Here is a 23,782-nt window from a genome sequence, read left to right on the forward strand (position 1 = left end):
ACCACAACCCTTTCCTTGCACTCCTTACTTCTTTCCCAAGAATGTTTCAAATCTGACATGTGCATCTCATCACAAGACTGAAGCATATATGCACTGGATGACGGAAGACACCTTCATGTTGGTCATATGAAAGGCATTATCATCCACTTATGCAACAAACCATCCGAATGTATCCCAGGCTCGATGACAAGTACAGAAATACCTGGTTATCTGACAAAAGCAAGACCAATGACATGCAAATGCACATTGGAATGGAGTAGTCATGGTCATGGGACAGAGAAGCCTTCATTGCTAACTCATGACTAGCAGTACTTGCAAACAAGGTCTCCATTAGCAGCTCTGCAAGAGGCTGTTGGCAAAAGAGAAACATCCAATCTCGCATCCCTCAATCTGAACAGTAATGGCTATGCTATCATTTCAGTAAGCCAGCCAAGGGAGAGTGATCCATGAAAGACTTTCAACAGCTGGAACATATTCATCAGTTTTGAAATAAAGTGCAAAGAAATCGAATTATATTACACAAAAAGTGAAAATAAGTATCTCAAGATGAGATAGCTACTGTGGAAGCCCGTCACACCACCACCTGTAGTGAAACAAGTATGTAACTCCACAGAAGTACACAAAGCAGCAAACTTCAGCTGCCAAGGGAACCACATTTGTTCTGGGCAGGATACAGAACCACACCACCAAAGAGACATGGTTCCAGCAGCTTTTCTTCCTTCTCTTGGTGAAAGAATATCCAGAACACTCTGAACTGAGATCTCCTGCAGTCAAAGCTCTGTCAGAAGCCTGGCAGGCCTGAGGTGCCGCACTGCAGCCCCTGGGACACAGCAGTCTCCTGGCTCACCTGCAGCAGAGGTGAGGGCGGCACAAGGCAGGGCATCCCCTGGCGAGTCTCCAGCCCCTCGAGAAGCCTTCACTGGGGGGTACCGGCCACCCCCCGGTCCGAGATTGCCCTCAGACCCAAGGCCGATGGCGGCGGGTCCGTGACCAGGGCAAGGGCGGAGGCCGCTGAGGGGAAGGGGGCGGGCGGCTGACTGCGCGCGCCCCTCACAGGCGGGGCGGAGGGGCGTTAGGCACGTGCGCGGCCCGGCAGCTAACGGCCGTTAGCCGTCCGCGCGGAGCGGGTGGCAAGCGACAGCCGTACCTGTGTGGCGGGGGGTGGGCAACCAGGCAGCGTTACAGCCGCCGCGCCGCCGCCATCAACCGAAATCGGCGGAACCGCGCCCCCGGGCCGGAGTGTCCCATGGCCAAATAAAAGGGAGGAGGGATTTGGAAATGTCGCGAGGGGAAACTCGTCCCTGCGCGCCATAAAATACACCCAGCGGGAGGGGCATCGGCACAACAGCCAAAGTGACTCCGGGAGCTGTTTTATTTTGCCTTACTGTAGCATCTAGACACCGCCAGGTTCCACCGCGGTCTATACCCTCTCCCCCCCATGCTCTGCTCGGATGGTCGCAACCCCCCGCCCGTATCCAGGAGACCGGGGGAGACGCCGGAAACGGAGCGGAGCCGCCATTGGGCCAGGAGGTGGATACGTCAGAGCGGGTCCACTGGAACCGGGCCAGAGGGGAGTTCCCGGATGTTGCGGGGCGCGGTCGCTGGGGTGGGGGCGAGGGGAGCAGCACGTGCCCAAGTGGGCGGGGCGTCAGGGGCGCAGCCTCCCGGTTGCCAGGCAACCGCCAATGGCGGGCTAACGGTCGGGGAGGGCGAGGCAAACGCCTAATTGAGAGACACTTTGTTGTGACATTTTGCCCTTGAAATAAATGTTTTCCATTTTTAGCAGTGGACTTTTCACTTTATTTATTATCCTAGGGTGGTCTGGTTTGGGTTTTGTTTTTTTTTTTTGGCTGGTTTTGGTTTTGTAAAACCCTTGATAAAATCAAGTATTCTTTTCTCTCGCGGGACAAAACACTTAACAACGTTTGGTCTGGCTTTCTAGAGCAAGTTGTTAAAGAATTACATTCTACCTATTGCCCCACCTTCACCTTGACCTCCTGACAGTTTTGAACCCATCGATGCATTGCAACCATATTTGACTATGGAAGTTGTATAGTTAACAGGAATGATTCAATGTTTCTTTAGGCTGTGTGATAACAGATGGTCAGGGGTTTTAACCCCACTGGAGGTAAAAATTCAGTATGAATGTAAAACAAACATACACACATACACGTACACATCCTGCGCCACACGCACACACAAAAAAATCCACCACCACCATTACCCTATTTGGGAGAGGGATGTCAGAAAAGTGGTTTCTGCAAGAAGTGCTTCAGTTTTCTTTCATACCTCCTCAGACAGCAAAGGCTGTAGACACAAAGCACAGATCTGGAGGAAATGAAGCTTCATTAGTTAACACAGGCTGTCAAATATTTTGTCACTGTTCAGCTGTTGAGGGGTTTGATAGAGAGTCTGCAAAAAGTGGCAAGAGATCAGTGCTGCACACAGGTATAATTTCTGCTGGTTTATTGGATATCCCCATAAAATTGACAGGGCTCACAAGCACTGAAAAATACCATGTGCATATGCATGGCAAAATTACTTACTTTTAACAAATTTGGACCCTGTCTATTTTGGAGCATATGTTTTCAGCAATCGCAGAGTTGATCTGTAATTACCAATGAAGCTACAGCTTTGAAACTGCACAAGCAATATAAATTTTCCATTTCTTTTTCAGTGTAAATTAGTAGTTGACTAGATATAAATAAACAGAATGCGTAAGTAGGTGTCACCTAGTTTCTTTAAGTAAGCACAAGAAAAGTATGCTTTGAAGCAACATTTATTTAGATTTTAGAAAACAGTACATTTTATGTTTGGTTCTGATGAGGTTGATTGATATAAAGAGGGAATAGAATCTTAGCTCAGTCGCAGGACAGGTGCTGACAGCAGTTCCATGGCAGACCTTAGAAAAGTCAGTTTTGTTGTGCCTATCCAAGAGGACAAAACTAAGGCACAATAGCTACCAAATTACTGCTTTTGCTTCCAGATTTCTAGTGTTTTGTCCTATGTACAGCTTTCTGTTAAATTAGTCCAAGTTAGGGATTTTTTTAATGCAAGAGGAGCAAATATCCCATTCTGGGGGAGTGAGATGATATGAACTCTAACAAAGTCTGTTGAAATCTTCATATAATAGTGGCAATAACATTACAAAGTGCAGGGAGAGAAACACAAAAATGCTTTAATAACAAACAAGCCAGAGATTCATAGCTTTTCAAATTAAAAGTCTTCATTATTAAGAATTTCAGTGTCATTAAAGGCAGACATGGGGATACGTTAACTTATACCCCTCTTTTTTTCCAGCACCTCTTAGTTAGGAACTATGGCAATTTTTTTTTATTGCTGATACACACTTCACTGTGTGCCTGTATTTTCTTACCATCTGGATACACAATTTCAATACACTCCAGATGGGTAATTTTTCCCTTTGATTTGGTATACGAGTCAGGAATTCTCCCTTCAAGCATGTCACTTGCTTCCAGTACAAGAGTAATCTTGAACTACTAATTTAAATACAAGTACAAATACAAGTACAAGTACAAATACAAATCAGGGTTGTGATTATGAGACTCTTATCTGTGGCCATTTTCTTGCTGTTTTAGTCTTTCAGTCCTTTGTTACTAAACATGACTTCAAGCATTGTACTCAACTGCAGTAAACTTTTCTGTGGGAATATTTTCAATATTCAAGAACGGAATGCAAAATATTCTCTCTGCTCTTTGCACAATTTCAATACTCTTAGCAATCTGTACAGCAAACTCAGCTTTGCTATTAGCCTGGCTATTGTATGGGACAGTCAGATGTAATCAAATTCTTGTTCTCAAATAAATATATGATCTAATTTAAGGTAAACTAAGATCTTGTGATTGAAACCACATAGTTCAGGAATGTTTAAACACTTTGCTGCTCTGTCCTCAATGGATACTATGGAAGCCTCTGGCATTTTGCGTGGTTCCCAAAAGTCTAACTAGTAGCCTATAATACTAAGGTTTGTTTCCATGTTTTGTTTTCCTTTGGTAAGAAGATCTGTTCTTTAGTTTGCTCTAATGCCTGTTGAAGTTGCTATACACTTGTTTTATTTTGCCACATGTACTGTGTTTTCTCCCAGCTATCATGATTACTCATGCTGCAGCCCGTCTTGCTAGTACATCTTGTTTCTTTCTATTCCAGACTGACCCCATTCTCAAGAGAGTTTCTATTCTCAGTATCCTGAGTATGGTGATTCAGTTGCTTGTATATAGTATTTTTATGTTACATTTGCCTTGACGATTCTGTCATTCCTGGGAGGCACACGGGGCCACTTTTCTGGTCTTCGATCTTTTTAGCGGAACAATGGACATGAACATAAGCACATCTTTATCTTGTGCTTTTTATTCTCAGATTCTTGTCCAACATCCTCTTGAAACTAGTACATCCTTTCATTGTTTGAGTGAAACTTTGTGTGTTTTTCTTCCTGGATTTCTGTGGTAACATTACAGTTCTCATACTGTGAGTTAGCCACCTTGTTTTTCTGGTACAAGGCTTCTGTGTTCACTGGTCCTTCTCAGTCATTACATAAATTCACATGTCACAGTTTCAGTATCCTATGCTGCTGATATTTGGAATAGCAGTAGTTTTTCAAATTATTTTTGTAGCTTCTGGGATTTTTCTGTTAGGGAATTTCTCTTCTCAATCATGGAGTTGACCTTTTGACTGTGGAAACATTCTTGCAAAACAGTCCTTGACAACGTGTTTCATCAGGTGATGCAAAAACTACCAGTGGTTCCTTTTGTAAGAATAGGGTCCCAATCTCAACTCAGTGGATGAACTTGGCACCAATAAACACTGCATGCATAGCGTGCTTGTGTTGCTTCTTCCTCCATAATGTTCTCAGTGCTTTGCATATGTCAAAGGTTTGAAAGAGATGTGGTAAAATACTCTGCAAATCTTAATACTGACTTAGTATCTTTAAAGGCTGGCATACTACAAGCTCCTTTTACCTTCCCAAAATCCTTGGTGGTGCTTTGGGAAGTCAGCAACTGCTCTGCATGTGATACTGAAGTCAAAACCAACTTCCTCTCTCTTTGTATTTAGTTTTATCAACTAATGAGATGGGGTTGTTATGGACTACCACAGTTTCTGCCAGGCGTTCTTCTTATCACATTCCTGATACCAGTCAGCTCTGATGCTGATTGGTAAGGCTGGCTGCCAGAGCTGATATTCCTGTGCTGTAAGGTTCACTAAGAGCATTCCTAATGCTGAAGTGTCCCTGCTGGCTTCCCAAATACGATGACTACATTGCTCATCCAGGAAAGAAGGCCAAACAGGCTTTGTAAAAAATCTTGCTTTTTCAATGACTATCATACTGTTTATGTAATTTTTAGATTATGTAAAATTCTTAGTGATGCTTCCTTTACCTGAGTATTTCAGTGTTTCAAGTTATTTCTTATTCTAATGCAATAGATAGTGTGTAAAGCAGATGCTGTACTATTTTAATCACTTTCATCTGTTCTAGGTATAACATGTTGGGAGGACATCTCATTTTCTTCAAATACCTACAGCAATTTCAACTCATGTAAGAGTCAAATGCTCTGCAATTGAGCATACAGATTCACTGTTTCTATAGAAAGCAATGGCTTTTTTGTTGCATATTCTGAAGATTCAGCCTGTATACTCAGGATATCCTTTGCATCCTGATTAGAATTGACAATGTCTTGAAGGTATTATCATCATTCCATAGCGTAATTTTCATTTGGCTTTGCTTGATTGCACTTTTTTTTTTTTTCCTTTTATTGCCAAATGCTTGCCTGGTACATTTATCATTATCCCACTATCTTGCATTTAATTTCCTCTTTGTTTGTGTACTTGTCTTCATCTGAGCTTCACAAACTCTTTATTCCAACTTGCATGTCATTAATGTCAAATGTGTGCAAAACCTCATCCTCTGAGTCACTGTTTGCTTTCTTCATGTTTTTTTCAGACTGTAAGCTCTGGAATAATGCTTTATTTTGCCATAATTATTATATATGATCCTCTCTATACAGGACATTTTTAATGAATTTTCTCCCTAAGACCTTTTAACCTTCACATTATTTGTCTCCTCTGCTTGTGTTTATGCATTAGCTTGTCCATAAACTTTCACTTTCTGATTTAGCCTCTCATTTTTCTTGTGTTCTTTTTCAAGTTAAATGTGTCTGCTCTCCTTAGGTCACAGTCGCGATAACACTTCAGACCAATGCCATAATTGCTCCTGAAAGACGCAGCCCCTTTAGATGAATGAAATTTCCGGTAGAGGAGCAGTTGAAGAAATAGAAAGCATTGGTGCTGGCTGATGCTCACTGAAGGAAGCATAGAGCTCTGAACAAGAAAAGCTTTTCTGCTGATTTGATTCTTCCAGAAAAAGGCAACATTGCATAGCCTGTTGTAAAACAAAACTAAAACAAAACCCACTAAAAAGCACTAAAATGACCAAAAGTACTCACATTTTTAATTTTCAGATGCTCAGTAAGACAACTTTCAGGATTCTGTGTTTTGATATTCAAGTAAAACCAATGTTAGCTTTACAGAAAACACCATTTAAACAAGAAAATACGTTGTACAGGCAGTGTCATACAGACACTCCATAGACCCTTTTAAAGGATTTACAGCATTACTTAGTCCACAGTGATATAAAAGCCAGTAACACCAGGTATCAGCAGGAAGAATAAAAACAGGAAGCAGCACAACTCCTTACTTCTTAAGTCCATGACCCAGCAACCCAGAAACACATTCGTAGGATATATATTAGTGATTTTTTTTTCTCAGATCATTTATTCATGCCCATTGGAAACCATTTATTCTCTGAGACTAAAACCATCCTACTGTACAACCATAGCTGCAAATGGGATCTTCAGCTGGTAAACTAACCAGAGATTTCTGTAACTGTTTTCAAATGCTTTTAAAGCAACAATGTATTCTTTGATTGTTTTACGGGGACTATAAAAGAAGTTCTAGAGACAGCAAGTGAGGAACATGCAAGAAAAATAACAGCATGCTCACTGAAGAGTATATTTGAGAGGTCTTCTATTTTAGCAAGGCAGAAACAAGGTCTCTTCTAGAGATGTAATCAAGGAAGCAAAACTGAGAATGTGATAAATATCATGTGGTAATCAAGAAGAGAGAGGAAATGGAAGGGATAATGAAAACAGCAGAGAAATCTACAAAACTTTTAAAAATTTAGCTGGTTACCATGTCAATTGCCAGCTTTGGAATTACTAGGTGGACAAAGTGAGATAGCAGTAGGAATGCAACAGAGTATACTTATATGTACTACAGCACCATGCAACAAAAAATCCTAAGGTTTGGTGCAGCAGCCACCAAACAACTGCTAGGATATCCCCTGATCAGCATACAGACATGGCCCCTGCATGCGAGGGGCTGGCAGTCCTATAGCAGCAGGTTCTCTCCCCCAACGTACTTTCACACACTATGTTTGTGTATTAGTGCAGGTCATTGCCATTTGTCCCACTGTAAGGAACTTCTGCTCAACAAAAAATCTCTGGTCAGACTTGTTTCTCTCTGTTGTTGGTGTGGATCTTCACTTTTCTACTTCTTGGTTTTCTTTCTGCCTGCAGATCACCTCTGCTTTCTGTTTTTATTTTTCAACACTGGATTTCCTTCCTGGGCTCTGATTCCAAGATGCCTCTGTTGTGTGTCTTCCTCTGTTTCTGTGGAACTTTCGGTTTTTTTAAACCCCTTACCAGCCTGTCTTTGCTTTTTTCCTGCTTCTCACTGACATGCTGTAAAGCACAGAGCAAACTTTGTTCCTCAAAACTACTTCTCCTTCACTGTACAGACCCTTCCTCCTAACTGCTGTCTTGTGCTTATGTTACACATTATAACAAGTGCCTAGCTACTGCTGAAAGGCTCCATTCCTTGTTTGCAACCGCATACGCTTGTTCCTTCACTTGGGCAACCTCTGTCACTCATCTGACTCCGTTGTTAGCTATTTTGAGAATTAATCAGAGAACTATCCTTTTTTAAAGCCTCCTAATTTAGGTTGCTCACCGGCTAGCTCCAGCATCACATGTATACAAGACTGGCACAAAGAAAACAATCGTACGACTCATCTGATGGTGAGAAATGGAAGAGACCAACCTTTTTAATGATACCTAAGTGCTAGACTTCCTAGCAGCAAAATTAAGTTTCTATTTTAGGCAGGCGTTAGAGAAGACTACCAAGATGATTTAAGAGTGCAGTGTTACCAAAGGGATGGTCCTGTTCCTCCCAGACATATGGTTTCAACTCTTCCATTGTGCTCCCTCCTGATACTTTTATGACCTTACAGTGAAGCTGTTTAGTTCACTTGATCTGGCAAAAAAACTGATTAAAAAAAAAAAAAAAAAGAAGAAATTAGTTCTCTGTCAGATTAGTAACCTGAGTCACTCACTGAGGAATCTGAAGCACCAGAGGAACCAGCTCCTGGGAAACCCAGGAGTGCCTGGCTCCTCCATGGGGGAAGTGGGGAGAGCAGCCTGCTATTTTCGGCAGCAGCTGGCTCCTGGGTTGACTCACATGTCCCATCTAACTGCACCCTTAGTCTCTTCCAAAGGATCTGCTCTGAACACACGCCTGTTCAGCAGGTGCCTGTGAATCCTCTGTTTCCCTTGTAAGATGCCTCCCCTTTTCTCTGTCACCCAAGCATATCCCCATCTGTGACTCTCTTTTGTTTGCATCTGGAAAGTGTTGGATCATTTCTTCTTATGGGTCATTCAGGGTCAAGCCCTCGTTTGAGGTTAACACACATCCCACACTTCCGGAATCCTGTCCCCAGCATGGCTGCAACTTTTTTGTCTTACCAGCTGTAATCTTGGACACAATTCTGTTCTCCCCTTGGTGGTAAACAAAAACAATCAAAGCCTCCTCCAACAACTAGTTCTCTGAGCTGCAGAAATAAGAAGTTGTGATTTCCTCTGGCCTTTTTTTTTCTTTTTTTTTTTTTTTTAAATTAGATTTACTAAGAACCCAGACCGAAGCCTTTCTCTGTCAGTGAGACATTAATGACAAGTCTTTTGGGGATTTTCTGGCGTCTAATACATCTTAACTTTCCTCTCCAGGAGGCCATGGGCAAGATTCCTCTCCACCAAACTTGAAGAAACACGTATTTTGAATGCCTAAATTTCATGGCAACCCTCTCCCCTATTTCCATGTCAGTGTTTCTGTCCACCAGCCTCCCTGCAGCCTGGCTGGGTGCTTGGCCAGGGTGTTGTTCAAGCTTTTTTGACCTGCTCAGGCAGGCAGCACTCTCCCATGCACCGTAGCAAACCCAGGGGCAGCTTGCCGGGGCAGTCAGCCGGCTGCACCAGCCCGGGTCATTCAAAAGCGAGACGCTAGCTACACCTTCCTCAAGCCGCGGAGCACGGCGGCCGTGTCGGGGCGGCGGCAGCCCGAGGGCGGCGCGGGCCCAGCACCCTTCACCTTGGCTGCCGTGAGGAGGGGTCCCGGCGCAGCAGCCGCGGCGCCAAAGGCCGGGGGGCGTTTGGCCACGGCCAGGGCGGTCGAAGCAGCGGTACGTTACTTGCAAACCGAGCGGTTCCCCGCCGCCCGGGACGGGACAAGCGGCAGCGGGCAGTGCTGCCCGCGGCAGCCTTCAGGCTGCTCCGCGCCTCGACAAACGCCTCCCGCTGTGGAGAGTCCCGCTCGGCGGCGGCGCCGGGCAGCCCGTCCCGCCGGCCCGGGCCGCGGCAGGGGGCCGGTTGCTGAGCGACGCGCGGCCCCTCCTCCGCGGCAGGGCTGGGCCATGAGGTAATGGCCGCCGGGGGGCGGGGGGGGGGGTCGGCGGGGAGCGCTGCGACTGCCGCGCTAGCGGCCTCCGAGGTGGCGGCCAGCGGCAGCTCTCCCCTTCCTGCTGCCCCCCCGGCGGCGGGCGGTGCCGCAGCCCCCTAGGTGTCCGCGCCGCCCCGCCTCCCGAGGAGGCCGCGCGGCCCGGGTAAAGACCAGCGAGGAGCCCCCGCGCCCAACAGCGGCCGAGGAGAGGGACCGGCAGCCGCCCCACGTGTGCTGCTACCCGGCCGGCGGGCGGGGTTTGTGTCGGTCCCCGGGCGTCGTTTGAGAGCGGGGAACTGGAACGGCGGCGGCCCAGCCGGAGAGACCAGGGAGGAGCGCACATGAGAAGCTGGCAGGAGGAAGGAGAAGCAGCAGCCAGCCGGTCACAGCACCCCCAGCGCTCTGCCTGCGCCGCACGCCGCGGCCCCTCAGCGGCGCGGGCCGGGGGCGAGCGGTGAGGAGAGCAGCAGCCCGGAGGTGGCCGCCGCCGGCAGCGAGGCTCCCCCGGCCCGCGGGGGCGCCGCCGCCCGCCCCCCGCTGCCGTTGGCGGTGCGCGCGCCCGGGGGGCCCGGAGCGGGGTGAGTGGTGGGGCCGGGGGGGCGGGCAGAGCGGGCAGAGGTGCCCGCGCGTCGCCCTGTGGCGTGTAACGGTTCGGCGCGCGGGCAGGGAGGGGGGACCGGCGCGGCCGCCTCTGTCCCAGCTTGTCCCTCAGGTGAGCGGGACGGGGGCGGTCTGGCCGCCGTGGCGTTGCGCGGGCGAGGCCTGCTCCGTTCGCCGGGGAGCGAAACGGGTGCGTGGGCAAGGTGCAGCGGCTCCTCCTCCTGGGGCCGCCGCAGCCCGGGGGCAACGGGGCGACCTTCACAGCCGGCTTGCTCGGGGGCGGGCGGAGCGCCGTGCCTCTGGTGCCTGCGCTGCTTTGTCCCTTCCTCCCCCTTAAAGGAAGGAGACAGTTGGGTCTAATGGTCTGCCGAAGGTCAAGAATCGCTTGCAAAATTCGGCCCGTGAGTTATTTACAGGTAAACTGCTGCTGCTCTTGTCACTTAGAAAGAACGCTGCTAATAGGAATAGCTTTAATAGCCATCAGGGAGGGACATAAATATATTAACTTGGTTTCTTCAGGATCAGGGATTACAGATAGCTTTCGGAGGTATAGTTTTATTTAAAATGACTGAAATTTTCCTTTTTAATTTTTTTCAAGTTCGAAATGTTAATGTCTGCTTTGGTTTGCAGCTGATGGTTTTGAACCTCATGTTTAGGTGAGGTTTTTTTCATGCAAAATTAGGAAATAGTATGAAATGTCCAAAAATGGAATATCTCTTAGAGGGTGGGAGGCTAGGCTTCTTTTCCTTCCTTGCTCAGACTTTGGGAGAAGTCTCCTGCGTGGACACATTTCTTGGTCTCGCAATCTGTAACCTTATTTGAACCTTTCAGTCCACCGAGATTAAATCGTGGGTGTAATGGTTTTAGCAATCAGGAAAGCAACAACAACAACAAGCTGAAACAAAACCAAAATAAACAGCAGTTATGATGACCAGTTTGCCATATGTGCATGTTTTATTGCTGTGTGTTATACAGTTTTATATACTGTAAATAATGCCCTGGCTTCTGACCATACTGAAAGTGAAGCACTTTTACATGTGCTCGTTCCTGGTAGGGCTCCTCTGGAGTCTTTTAAGAAGCTTGGAGGAAGGAGTGTTGTCCCCCAGCCCTGGAACCATATTCACCAAGCTGTGCCTTCTCCGAGGCACTGTAACCTGCTTTAATTGAGCCAGAGCAACCTATGATGACAACAGATAAGAAAATTTTAGAAGCACATAAGAAAGTTATCTTAAATCATGATTATAGCTATTATTTCTCTGTTTTTTAATGAGCAGTTATTTGTTATAAGGGAGTTAATTGAGCAGTTAATTGTTATAAGGGAGGAAAACCAGAAGGGTACAAATCCTAATGGAAGGCAAATATTTTCAACTTTTAAGATGAGCTAGTGAGTTAAGACCAGACAGCTCTATGTGTGGATAGAATTTAAATTTCTGTTGAAGTAAAACTGAAGTTTCTGTCGATTGCGTGAATGAACTCCCACTTGCTAGTGGTGTTAACTGTATGGTGGATGCCAGTAGTGGAAATAAGGGGAATCTCTGGATCTAGTGGAAGAAAAACAAAAACAAACAAAACCAGCACCTCCCCCCCACCCAAAAAAAAAAACAAACCCACAACAAAAAACAAACAAACAAAAAAACCAAACCACCACCACAACAACAAACAAATGCAAAACCAAAAATCCCAACAACTAATCAAAAATCTTGTAGTTCTTAACTGAGCTTGGTGCCTGTTCTACAGCACAGGGTAGGACATCAGTATGTTGAGGAACCATTAACGTGGTTAGGCACATACGATTTATATATATGTAGTGTTCCGTGTTTGATATGTGTATGCATAAAATTTCAGTGAAATCTGAAATTGTTGTTACAACCTCTCAGCCTTTGACTGGTTTAATCCAGAGTCCTGACTAATGAAGCAGTACCAGCACATGACCTGCAAGTTTTATATTAATGGCTGTTAACTTGGCATTGTCAGTTTGTGCAATGCAGGTGAGAGTTGGTGGGAGTAAGAGAATGTTCATATACCAGAAAGCAAGATCAGATGGAAAAGATTTGTATGGAACTGCTTGGAGCTACTGTTGTTCCTCTCTGCTGCAGCTCACACCTGAGCTCCTTGCTGCTTCACCCATTCTTGTCTCCTGTAACAGATTACTAGCTGCCTTTGTAGAAGTCGTTTGATCCTAACCTTTCTGTGTCCTCTGAGGATTTTCTTTTGAGTTTTGAAGTATTGTAGCCAATCTACTTTGGGATAGAAGAATGAGATCGATGTTGTAGAAATGAGTGCAAGTTAAATACTTGTTTGAAATGTGCATTTGATCAATACCATTGTTTCTTACCGTTGTCACTGTATAAACATGAAATTAGTACTGGGGAAAATGCTGAAACTTCCCATTTTGTCTGCTATGATGTCCAGTAAGCTAAATGCAAGATACTTTTTTTTTTTTTTCTAATAGAAAGAATTCTCAGAATGAGTGATATTGAGCCAGCATCTGCAATATCAAAAGGCCAGAAGTTAAAAACAAACCTTTCACCCTTTCTAAAAGCTCTATGTGTTTTTCTTCTTAACAGTTTCCTGTGCTACTTAAAAATTCCCTTGAGAAAGGGGAGGTAATAATGGGAAAGGCAGTGTATGAGTTTTGTTTATTTGAAATCTATGTATTTCCAAAGTCTTTAAAATTTTCTTTGATTTGCAAGATTGTGGTAGTTCAGTGCTCCTGCTTCTAGGGTCAGAAGTAGCATTCGTAGGACATAATTTGTTTTGTGTTGTCTGGATTTTGTATTTTGTGAGTGACACTCAAGTCAAAGTTGGAGTGTTTCTTGTTAGTTTGCAAAAAATGCATTGTTTCAAATTTTGAAACAGATACCTCTCCCCCTGCCCCATTAATGACTATTCTGTTTGCAAAAATGGATGCCCCATCTAATAAATCTCTAATATTAGGTTGGGTACTTCAACTGTGTAACTTTTTGAATAGCACCGTTTCAACTCTCACAGAACTGTCATTTGACTTTATGATCTGCTTATTTCACAGTACTTCCATACTAATGCAAAAGCTGACAGACCAGTATGATGTGGGAAGTCCCCATAACTAAAATATGGAATTGGCAGCTGTGTTTTAGCTTGTTGGTCAGGGAACTGTTATTACAGCTGTGTTTTCCTTTTGAACTAACTATCCCTGTATCCCAATGTATGTTGCAGTTCTGCCTCTGTAGGAAGCTTAGTGGTGCCACCAAGATCAAGATTAAACAATAAATACACTTAAATTGCATGTAAAATGACCAAAGGCCTACTGGCATCTTCCTGTGTGACAGTCATATTGTTCCTCGTTTCTGCTGTGAATGAGATTGTCACTCATGTGTTGCGTAAGGGCTGTTAAAAGGGATATGTTCCCAGTAGCGGCTGCATGCCAAGTGGCTTTCAGAGGTATCATAAAAACATAGTAAGTAGGAGAAATGCTTTCTGCTCACTGGATAACAGCCATTGCATCTCATTTGTAGGCAGCTCACTTAATGTACTGAGCTTTGTAATACTGGAATTCTGGAATGGGTTTGTGATCTACAGTGTTTCTTTATCACGTTTGTATCATTAAAACTCCTTAAGCAATGTCATTGCCTCCTTGGAATGCTGCACTTGTACGGAGGGCTCAGTTTTGTGGAATCAGTGCTACTGTGAGAGATAAAAATCTTGCCAATTAACTTCCTGTTAAGGTTGGCTTTCCAAGATACCAGTTGGTGTGTGATTCAAAGCCTTCCTGCCTATTCTGTGGTTTGACTGAGATAGCTGTGTGAGTTTACAAGCACTATTATTATACTTTATAGTGAATAATGTGATATCTCCTAAATAAATTTCATGACTTCACTGCTAATATTCTGTCTAAAACTGTCCTTTATTTGAACTTTGGTTCATCAATATGTCTCTTTCTATTGGAACCTATTGATTACGGTGCAAAAAGTCACGCTATATAGTCATCCTGCTTATGGCTGTCCAGCTAAGAGGCTTATTGATAGCACAAACAGATTAGCTCGGAGATAATTCTTAGATTCAATTATACTGGCAGATTTACCTTAGTTAAATCGGTTAGTGACTGTCCTGTAGTAGATTCTTTGCCTTATCTTACTCTGGACAGGATTGTCTAACCTCGCAGTCCATCAGATGCGGGAAACCTAAATGGTGCTGCTGCTCTTCAATGGTCCTATTTCCTTGTGTGCCTGTTTTTGGTTTTTAAGTATTCTGATGGATTAAAATATACTAGAACCTTGTTGCTTTTACTTGCTTTATAACAGAAGTTCAGAACATTGTAGCAATCAGAGAAATAGAAAGAAGGAAGGAAATGTGAGAAGAGTTTAAAAGCTCTTTCTAAGTTTTATTATTGGCTTGTTTTGATATAAAACTGTTGCTGCCCAGCAAAGCAAATATTTACCTGGCTGTGGATTCCATCTTCTATCCCCTCCTGCATTATGGTGCTGGGAATCAACTCCATGACTTAGCCAAGAACTGTTTTTAAGGTTAATTTTCAATCAGATTGTCTGTTCTCTGGGTGGTTGAGCAGCCGTTAGCAGTGAGGTGAAGGAAGCAATAGGAGTAAGTGGCTGAGGCTTTGGTGTCAGGAGGAAAAGTCTTCAGTGAGCTTAAGCTGATTTTGAAACTGCTGCTCTCTAAGCTCTGGTATAACTGACACCGGTTGTGTGTTGGTGGATGAGATGCTAATGCCAATATTAGTGTGCTTATGAAATACTCTTGATTCCCTGCACCTGTATGAACAGAAGACAGAAATACTGAGTAGTTGATATTCTTAGGCTATACACAGACATTATCCTTTATGATAGAAAATGAGAATATGTTTAAGAATAGATTTGAATGGTTTCATTTTGCTAATTTTTGGTTCAGACTGCATTTTTCTATGTTCTTTCTTGAGCAAGATGACTACAAAATATGGTCTCTATTGCACATAATGCAATCCTCAAAACTTAATATGTAAATCAGAATGATTTTAGATTTATGAAGTAATGTGAACTAACTTTAGGGGGGAAAAAAAAACCCAACTGTTTTCCTTGGACCTTCTTATTTTTTCTTAGCAGACTTCTTTGTGGTGTTGGCCCTTCACTGGACTCTATCCAGTATGTCCATGTCTCTTACACTGGGAAGCCCAGAACTGGACACAGTGCTCCAGGTGTGGCCTCATCAGTGCTGAGTAGAAGGGAAGGATCACCTCCCTCATCTGATTTCCCACATATCTTGCAGCTGTTAAAGGAGAAGATGTAAGAAGTGCCCTTCCACTGCTCCCCTTTGTAATAATTCCAGTGCTTCAAACAAAACATGGAAAAACTGCTTATTAGTTTTCACTGAAGTTTAAATAACACTGAGTTGATTTGTCCCATCTTTTAATAGAAACCAAAGGTTAGGAAAATGTTCATATAGTGCAAACATTCATAGCCTAGAGGGGAAGAATGAAAACTGTGAATACATTGAAACAGTTATGTGCATCTCTTTGAGGAGATTAGTTGGTTTCTGTAAATTTGAACCAATTAATGCACTTCTGTATTGTATGTTCACATAAGTTCTCCTTTTTAAAGGCAGGTGTTGGTAATGTCATATTTCACTTTAGTTTCATGCAAGTCAGGACTCTGCATTAATTATGGTCTGACAACAGCCATAACTTGGTGTCCTAGAGAATACTGAAGGACAGTTCTGTTTGAAGAGAGGGGTATTTTTAAAAATTACATAGATGTTTGTGGGAGATGGAGACTTTTACACTTACTATTCTCTTTAATGTTTGTGTAAGTGGAGCTTGTGTTACTATCAACACTGCTTGTCCCAGAAGGCCTAGTTTCACCATCAAATACTGTATATTTGCATTATTTGCAAGGGGGCACCAGCCGCTCCTCTGCAGTAAGCAGAAACTTTGCAGTTCAAATCTGTGCAAGCCTGTTGCCCCAGTGGTTCCTGTAAAATGAGCAGAACCGGAAGACATTGGAACAGTGTTAAAGTCCTTAGACTGTCCTTTAGACCTGTCTTGAATGGAATTTTTCTCTGCAGCTGTGCCTGATCATGCTAGCTGTGTTTCTGAGGAGGTATGCACTGTTGATGTAAAGTGATGATGAGGAAATCAGTCTTTCTGGTGTTATGGTTTCTAATTATAGATCTTTTTCTGTAGTCACAAACTATGCTGCCTTCAGAAAGGAATGGTTGACTTCTCTTGTGTTGTGGTAATACTACAATAATGATCACTTCCAGGAATTTATGGTGGGGGTGGAGATCAATGTTTACCAAAGACATTACCTTCTAAGAAGCTTTGGTCCTATAATGAATTCTGCAAATGTGCATGTGTAAAGGTCATAGCAAGATCAGTGCTCTTATGGCTGTATTTCCTGAGGGTTATTCAGTCTTGTCAGGTGGTAGGCAAGCATATTACAGTTTGACCCAATGACTTGTGGCTGACCTGAGCGCCATACATTTCCAATGTAAAGCAATCTGAACTGAAAGTGTTTCTTCTGATTGTCTGAAATGTTTATGACTTTTTGACCTTTGGTTACTTTTGTAGTTGTTCCCTAGAATTTTGGTCCATAATGGCTTTCTCAGAAATCCTATTTGGCAGGTCATCCAAAGCTGTTAGAATAAAAAGACCGAGAAAGTTCAGATACTGCACTTATCTGGCAGGATACAATCTTGTCCCAAAGTCCAAAGTGGTCTCTACTGTCATGCTATTGCATGTATTTGTCTGTAGAGAACATAAGAGTTCTCCATGACATTCACTTGTGCTGCTTTTATCCACTCAATGAAATTTAATTTAGGAATTGTTGTACCTCGGGCAAATGCAACTTTCTTAAATACTTTGCTCTTTTGCATTGCAAAGGTTACCAAGCATTCAACATAAAATTCTAATTAACTGAGTCTATTAACATTTGTGAATGACAAATTCTCTTACTTTGCAAAGGATCAAGAGAGTCAGCAAGATCAAAACAATTGACTGAGGTAATTCAGGAATTGGTGCCACTACTAGAATTAAAACTGTTTCTTGTAAATCTCTGTTGTAAGCCTATCAGTCTCTTAGGATCAGTGGATTGCCACACTCTGTGGTATTAGATGTTTAAGACCTGACAGGGTAGAGTATCTGGCTGAGGCAGCCTCCTCAGTAGACATGTGTGCTATACCTGTGCTTTATTTACAGTACTAAAGTTGATAATGTATGCTGTTAATTCTCCTACAACAGAAGAACTCCAGGTGGGCCTGAAGACTCTTCCTTTTTTGAAGAGTGTATGATTTGTTTAAGTAATTTGAGTGCCCTTTACAAAAGGTTTAAATACATGTCTGGCAGACAGGTTGTTCAAGGTAAGGTGGTGCTACTATTACGGTAGTGATTTCAGTGAAATTTCTATGTTATTTTTGCCTTCAATAAAACTGATGGAGTATTAAGCTAACCATGGGGTATTGCTATGAAAAAGATCAGTGTTCAAAATGGGACTCTGGGATTTTCACAGCCTGGGAACACAGCTCATCCAAGACACAGTGCTGTTTCACTTTGCTCACTGATGACTGTTCTGGGTAAGTTGGAGCTCAGGGCTTCTTGGGTCTGACTTACTTCCTGCCTCCAAAAGTAAACACTGCACCCATTTTGTACGATGTATCAACTTTCAGAGGATACATGCTGCATGTTGACATAAAGGAAGAAAAATGGACAGCTGTGTTATTAATGTCCCACTGTACTGCATAGGAGGAAAGAGAGGAGGGAAATAATATTTGTGACTTGAAATGTCCCAATGGGGAAATAAGCCAGGGAGGCAAATTGGAAAAGCCTGTTTTCTTTTTGTTTGTTTGTTTTTTGCCAGTTTGTGTTTCTCAGGGAATTAGATGAATGCTAGAGATGGCACCAAAGACAAGGCAGGAGTGTGCAGGCAAGGTCAAAAGTGTTTAGTTTGCTTTAGGTGTATAACACCACACCTTGTATTTAAATGTGTGTATAACATTATACAGCTCTTTTTAGAAGTGAGAGTTAATGTTATCAAAATTGCATCATTCACTAGTTGTGTGGGGGTTTCTGCTTGTTGCCTTTTTTAATAAAACAAAGCGGCAAGCAGTTTTAGTAATCTTGGTTAGCAGAATTGCATGGGGAAGATTGAATACCGTGTTCCATTTTTGTTATCTGAGATGGTAAATTAGCACTAATTACCTCATCAAGAAGGCTGAGAGGAAATGCCTAAATGTACCTAGCAGCAAGCCTATTGTTTTGATCTGATGACCAGCAGGAATAAGTTAAAAGATAAAGACATGATATAGTATTGTAGCGGGAGAAATGAGTAAGAGGAAATAGGAGGGGCTGCATAGTCAGGAAAATGATTAGCTTATAACATGACTTGTTACAGCAGATGTAATGCTGCGTTCTCCTGTTTGTTTCTCAGACCTTTCTCTGGAAAAGACAAGATAAACAAGCAGTTGTTATAATATGGGCAATAATTTTTTATTATTATTTATTTAGCAAACGTTTAGGCTGAACAGCTATAGAATACTTATTTTGGACTGCAGAAATTGGAAAGGCATGAAATTGGTGGGCTTTAGCCTGTTCTGGCTCTAATTTGGATTCTACAACAGGTAATTTGTTTCTCTTCTGAACAGGAATTGGTGATTCTAGTTGCCCTGATTTCTAACTGGTAACTGTTTCTTGTTTTGTGATAGAAAACAGCAGTGGGGCGACTTGGAAGTGAGTGTACCTGAAGCTAAAGAATAGACTTTGGGGGGGCAACATTTTGGACACTGCATTGTTCAATGGTATTGTCAGTTACCACTGGAGAAGTGGTACTCTTGAACTCTTGGGATCTCAGAATATTAAGGCATTGGATGTTCTTAAAGGGCACTAAAGACATTTGCAAGTATCTTTTATGAATTCTGACATTTTTGGCTAATCTACTTTTTCTCCATGCCTTTTTTTTTTTTTTTTTTGTAAACCGTACTATTTTATCCAGCTTTGTTTTATATGTCAAGTATTACAGATTTTCCTTTATCTCCTCAGTTAAGAGCTCAAAGAGAGAAATTCTCAATCTCCTTTCTTTTATGGGGGTGGTCGGATGATGATTTGTTAAGGTCTTGGTAGCAACTAGTTACACCAAGGCATTTGGCAGAGAGAAATTAACATGGTTAAATGGAATTGATAAAATGCAAGTGAAGGTATTATTTAAGATTTAGCTCTTCAAAAACCATGAACTTATAGTGGAAATAATTATTTTCTAAATCTCTTTTCTAAATATCTTTTCACAAAAGATACTGAGAAGTTGTTGTCTACGAAAACTTATGCAGGAGGCCCAGATTTTGTGATAAGCCCCAGAGGTGGCCATGATGGCCAAAAGAAGTTTTGCTACCTAACTGTATTCCATGTCTAACAAAAACTTCATAAAATGCCTTGTTAAAACTGATCTGAAAAAGGCATTTCTGAACAAGTGAACTCACTAACCTCTTGAAGAGTAGAATTTAATGGGGGTTGAAAACTGATATTTACAAATATAAATGCCTGTTAATTATGAGAAGCAGAATATGGCCCTGTAACTCAGGAATGGTTCTTTGAGTGAAGTCCAAATTCTGAAGTTGTGGATTACTGATTTTTTTTTTTTTTTAATTTATTTTATTGTTTTTTTTTTTTTTTAAGGGTTGGTTCATTTGGGTTGTTTTGTCTTGAGGTTTATCTTTGCTCTTTTGGGAAATAATTGTAGGAGGCAACAAACTGAGTCTAGCTTCAACATAGTTTACCATTTACACTCTAGAAAAGCAAAACAAGCCTGAACCATAGTGGTTAATCAGGTTATTATCAGGTTATTACTTACTGCTTTCTGTGTGAAGATCACGCTTAGTGTGCCTGACATGGAAAAGGTGAAGAAGGAGGAAGGAATATAGTGATAAGGTGGATGGATGTGTTTTTGGGGAGGGTGGAGTAGAATTTGGAAGGATCCATTATATTACAAGACATTATGTTAGGTCCCAAATGGCTAGCATTTTGTCTTTGGGAGCCTGTACTGAAGTCTGGGCTTCTCTGCTTTTTAATTAAAACAAAAGCAACCAACCAGCCAAAAAACAAAACCCAACAAACCCAAATTACTGTTGTTGGATACAGTAGTGCACCTTACTGAATGTAGTTAGTGTATACAGTACCTCAGCTGTGGAGGTAGAAGAGTCTGAAATCCTTGACACCTCAAATGTGTCTCTGAATTATAATCTCTTGTATCTCATGAGCTGCAATATATGGACTATGTCAAAATGTCAGCAGCTGTTTCTACATTTGCAGTGCTGACAATATGACCTTCAGGTTAAGAGATCTTTGCTGACGTGACTTCTGCCCAGTGTATCCTTGTTTTACACTGCATGGAGCTTTTGTAGTTGTGTGCTTTCAAATGACCACAAAGCAAATGAGAGCATGAAACAACTCTTCTGTCCTTGCAAATGTTTTTTGTAATACTTAAGAACTGATGCTTCCAATTTTTTGTTGTGACCTGAGGTATTATACTTTGTGGGAAAGTACATTTGCATCTTAAATGAGAAGAAGGCATGAAAAGAAGCAAATGTATTTCTTAGTAACAGATGCTATCTTGGGACCAGTTTCCATTTGCACCTAGAAAGGTGGGTTTGTAAATGGGGCAGTTTGCTTGGGAGATGGTGTAAACAGGAGGGCAAGGTTAGTCTTGTTAACCTTCTCAGCTCAGTGCTGGTAAATGCAGGTGGTCACACTGATGCTGTCTCGGGAATTTTGTCCAAGTTTTGCCTCTTGTCTACCGACCATGCCCAACTCAAAAATCAGTACAAAGTTGCAATAATACCAGTGTGCTATCCACTATGTTAATTATTGCTTTGATACTTTTTGAAGGCATGAGGATATCAACTGTTGCAAGATTCAGACATAATGAAAAGCTGATTATTTCAAGGTGTGTGCTTCTAGGGTTTGTTTTTCTTTGAGCTAAGTTTAGACAAGTGATTTTTCAGCAGAACCTATCACCTCTTTATATAAGTGCTCAGCTGGTGTGAATCAACCTGTAACTCTTAATATTAAGGCTGTGTAAGTTAGGGGACTGTCTTGTTAACCAAGCATTAATTGTGGTTTGGAAGGCCTCTAGGCTATTCTGTGGTTGCATATGTCTGTGATCTGATGTTATTTATGAGCTTTGTGATTATAGTGTTCAAACAGCTCCTTCATCCACCCCCGGTCTTCTGCAGACTGTGTTGCAGCAGTACTGTCAGAGATGTATGGGAATCAGGCCAAGCAGGAATTATTACAGGTTGTGGTAACTGTGTCTGTCAATGACTGTACTTCGCAGTTATACAATGTTTGCATTGTGTCTGTCTAATGCACTCATCTGTTTTACACCCCAGCCTGTAGTTTCCTGAATAGCAGAATATAAGTTTTAACAGGACAGCTGCTTAATGTTGAAACACTCAGGGAGGGAAAGCTGTTTTCTGGTTAAGTTGCAAATCAAATAGTTCAGAGGAAGGACATAACATGCAGGTGGGCTAAAAAGCACACGGATTAAGATTCCTGGTCTTTTCACTATCAGTAGCTTGATCTTTTAAGTACTTGTAAATTGTATGCAAATATTGCTGTATTGCATGAAATAGGGCAACTGTGGTGCAGCACAACTGGGGTCTGTCTCTTTGAAGTGTGGAAGTACTAACACACTTATAAGGACTCCTTTTCTCTACCTGATTTCTGCCACATGAGACTTGGAGCTACAGCATGTGGCACCAAAGAGAAGAGGAAAAGGAGTATGGGCATGTAGGAAGTGAGGAAACAAAATCTGGAGACAACAGCAGTTGTGAGCTGACTTAAGCAGGAGAACTTTGTTAGTTCCGCAAATTGTTTGTGCCTCAGAGATTATGCTTGTTTTGTGAACGGTGGTCTTTTCTGCCAAGTTGAAGGGCATCATGTGTCTTATTTGTGGTTACTGTATCTGTTACACAAGCAACAGCACAGCAACAGAAGACTTCTTTAATGTGTCTGATGTCAAATTTATTTTTAAAAGGTAGCGTAGTTCATTGGTGCCAGCCCAGATCTTTGCCATGGAAAACACTTGTGACACGGTTGTTGCTGCTGTTGCTTGGTTAGCTCCCCAGTTGCAGTTTAAGGTGGGAGTGAGGTGCATTTTCTTTATTTGCAGAAACCTGCAGCCTGACCAGGTACATCAGCCTTCTGTAGGAATTTGTGTTGCACAATTTTTAGTATTGCGAAGAATTCGTGATCAAACGGATGTTGTTTGAGGCTGTGCCTTTTCTTTCCATAGACACTTTTCTGCTGTAAGTCTTTGTTTCCCCTTTGATCTAGCTCTTGTTAATGTTGAGATTGTGGTTGAAAAGATGGGACAGTTTACCTGGTTTGTTAATTATAGTTTTTTCATAGTGAAGTCTGAAATTAGAGCATGTGTGTAGTTTAATAGCCTAATTGTGAGATTTGATGGAAAAAATGCTACCTAAAATGTATCTATATCTTGTAGCTCTGAGAGAAGTTACAGATCAGATAGAGGACTAGCAGAGGAGTAAGGTGCATAACTGATGCAGGACTGCAAGTATGTTTGTCACAGCTGAATTGATTACTATAACTGAGCTAATCTTGTCTATTAGCCTTTCTCAGACTTAAGTGCTTTTATATAAAACTAAAAAGTAACTTACTCTGCATTTTCTCTTCTCTTTCCCTGATGTGGTGCAAATTAAGAAAGATTATCTGCTGAATGGCTCTTATTTTAAAGTGGTCCAACTGGACAGTGTGGGAAATTTACAGAGTGTTGTCTTTATCTGCTTTTGGGTTTTTGTCTCCTCTGTCCCTTATGAGCAACAAGAATGAAAACATTCTTTAAGAATGCTAGTGTCACATATTGGTGTTTTATAGCAGACTGATTAAATGGGTTGTTCTTGAATTTGGAGCTCTGTATTCAGTCTGTTGTTACTGTGGATACAGTAATTTGCTCAAGTAGCCACCCCTTCATGCTCTGCCAGTGACTCAACTTGGCTGTGGAATGCTTGTCTCTCCTGCCTCTGCTAGTGATGGTGTCATGGTTTAACCCTTGCAACTAGGACCACAGCAGCTGCTTGCTCACCTCCCTGCCCCCCAAGTGGGATGGGGGAGAAAATCAAAAAGGAAGGGAGATGGTTGTGGGTTGAGATTAGAATGGTTTAATAAGCCAACAAAAATACTAATAATACACTAATACTAATAAAATAAGTGATACTCAATGCAATTTCTCACAAACTCTGTCCTCACCAAGCAGCCAGTCCTGAAGGAGGGCACCCTGGTCCTGAACGGCCGATCCCAATGAGTGAGAGCAAAAAGGCAGAAAGGCCAAAAGCCAGCTGCAAAATGGCAGAATGGCAAAAGGCTAAACTAACACCGAGCTGTGAAAGGAACTGAACCATAACGCGTCTGAAAACCTAAACTAATGGA

The 23,782-nt window shown here is 42.4% G+C and overlaps 2 protein-coding genes across 13 annotated transcripts in view; one reads left to right on the forward strand and one right to left on the reverse strand.

Moving 5' to 3' along the window:
- The window catches only part of ULK4 (unc-51 like kinase 4), a 240,114-nt gene extending 238,868 nt beyond the window's left edge, over window positions 1-1,246 (reverse strand). For 6 of the 10 annotated variants that reach the window (XM_065051789.1, XM_065051784.1, XM_065051781.1 and 3 more), the window contains exon 1: window positions 1,148-1,246. The gene's annotated coding sequence lies outside the window, so the exon portion shown is untranslated. Of the gene's footprint in view, window positions 1-847; window positions 1,020-1,147 lie in introns of those variants that run through there. The other 4 variants (XM_065051787.1, XM_065051785.1, XM_005510649.3 and 1 more) reach the window with 1 other exon arrangement.
- An 8,892-nt stretch (window positions 1,247-10,138) lies between these two features.
- TRAK1 (trafficking kinesin protein 1) overlaps window positions 10,139-23,782 on the forward strand; it is a 140,027-nt gene continuing 126,383 nt past the window's right edge. Inside the window, exon 1 of one of the 3 annotated variants that reach the window (XM_065051792.1) lies at window positions 10,139-10,358. The gene's annotated coding sequence lies outside the window, so the exon portion shown is untranslated. Of the gene's footprint in view, window positions 10,359-10,645; window positions 10,797-23,782 lie in introns of those variants that run through there. The other 2 variants (XM_065051794.1, XM_065051795.1) reach the window with 2 other exon arrangements.

The sequence above is a fragment of the Columba livia genome, chromosome 2, assembly GCF_036013475.1.
Source record: "Columba livia isolate bColLiv1 breed racing homer chromosome 2, bColLiv1.pat.W.v2, whole genome shotgun sequence".
Classification (NCBI taxonomy): domain Eukaryota; kingdom Metazoa; phylum Chordata; class Aves; order Columbiformes; family Columbidae; genus Columba; species Columba livia.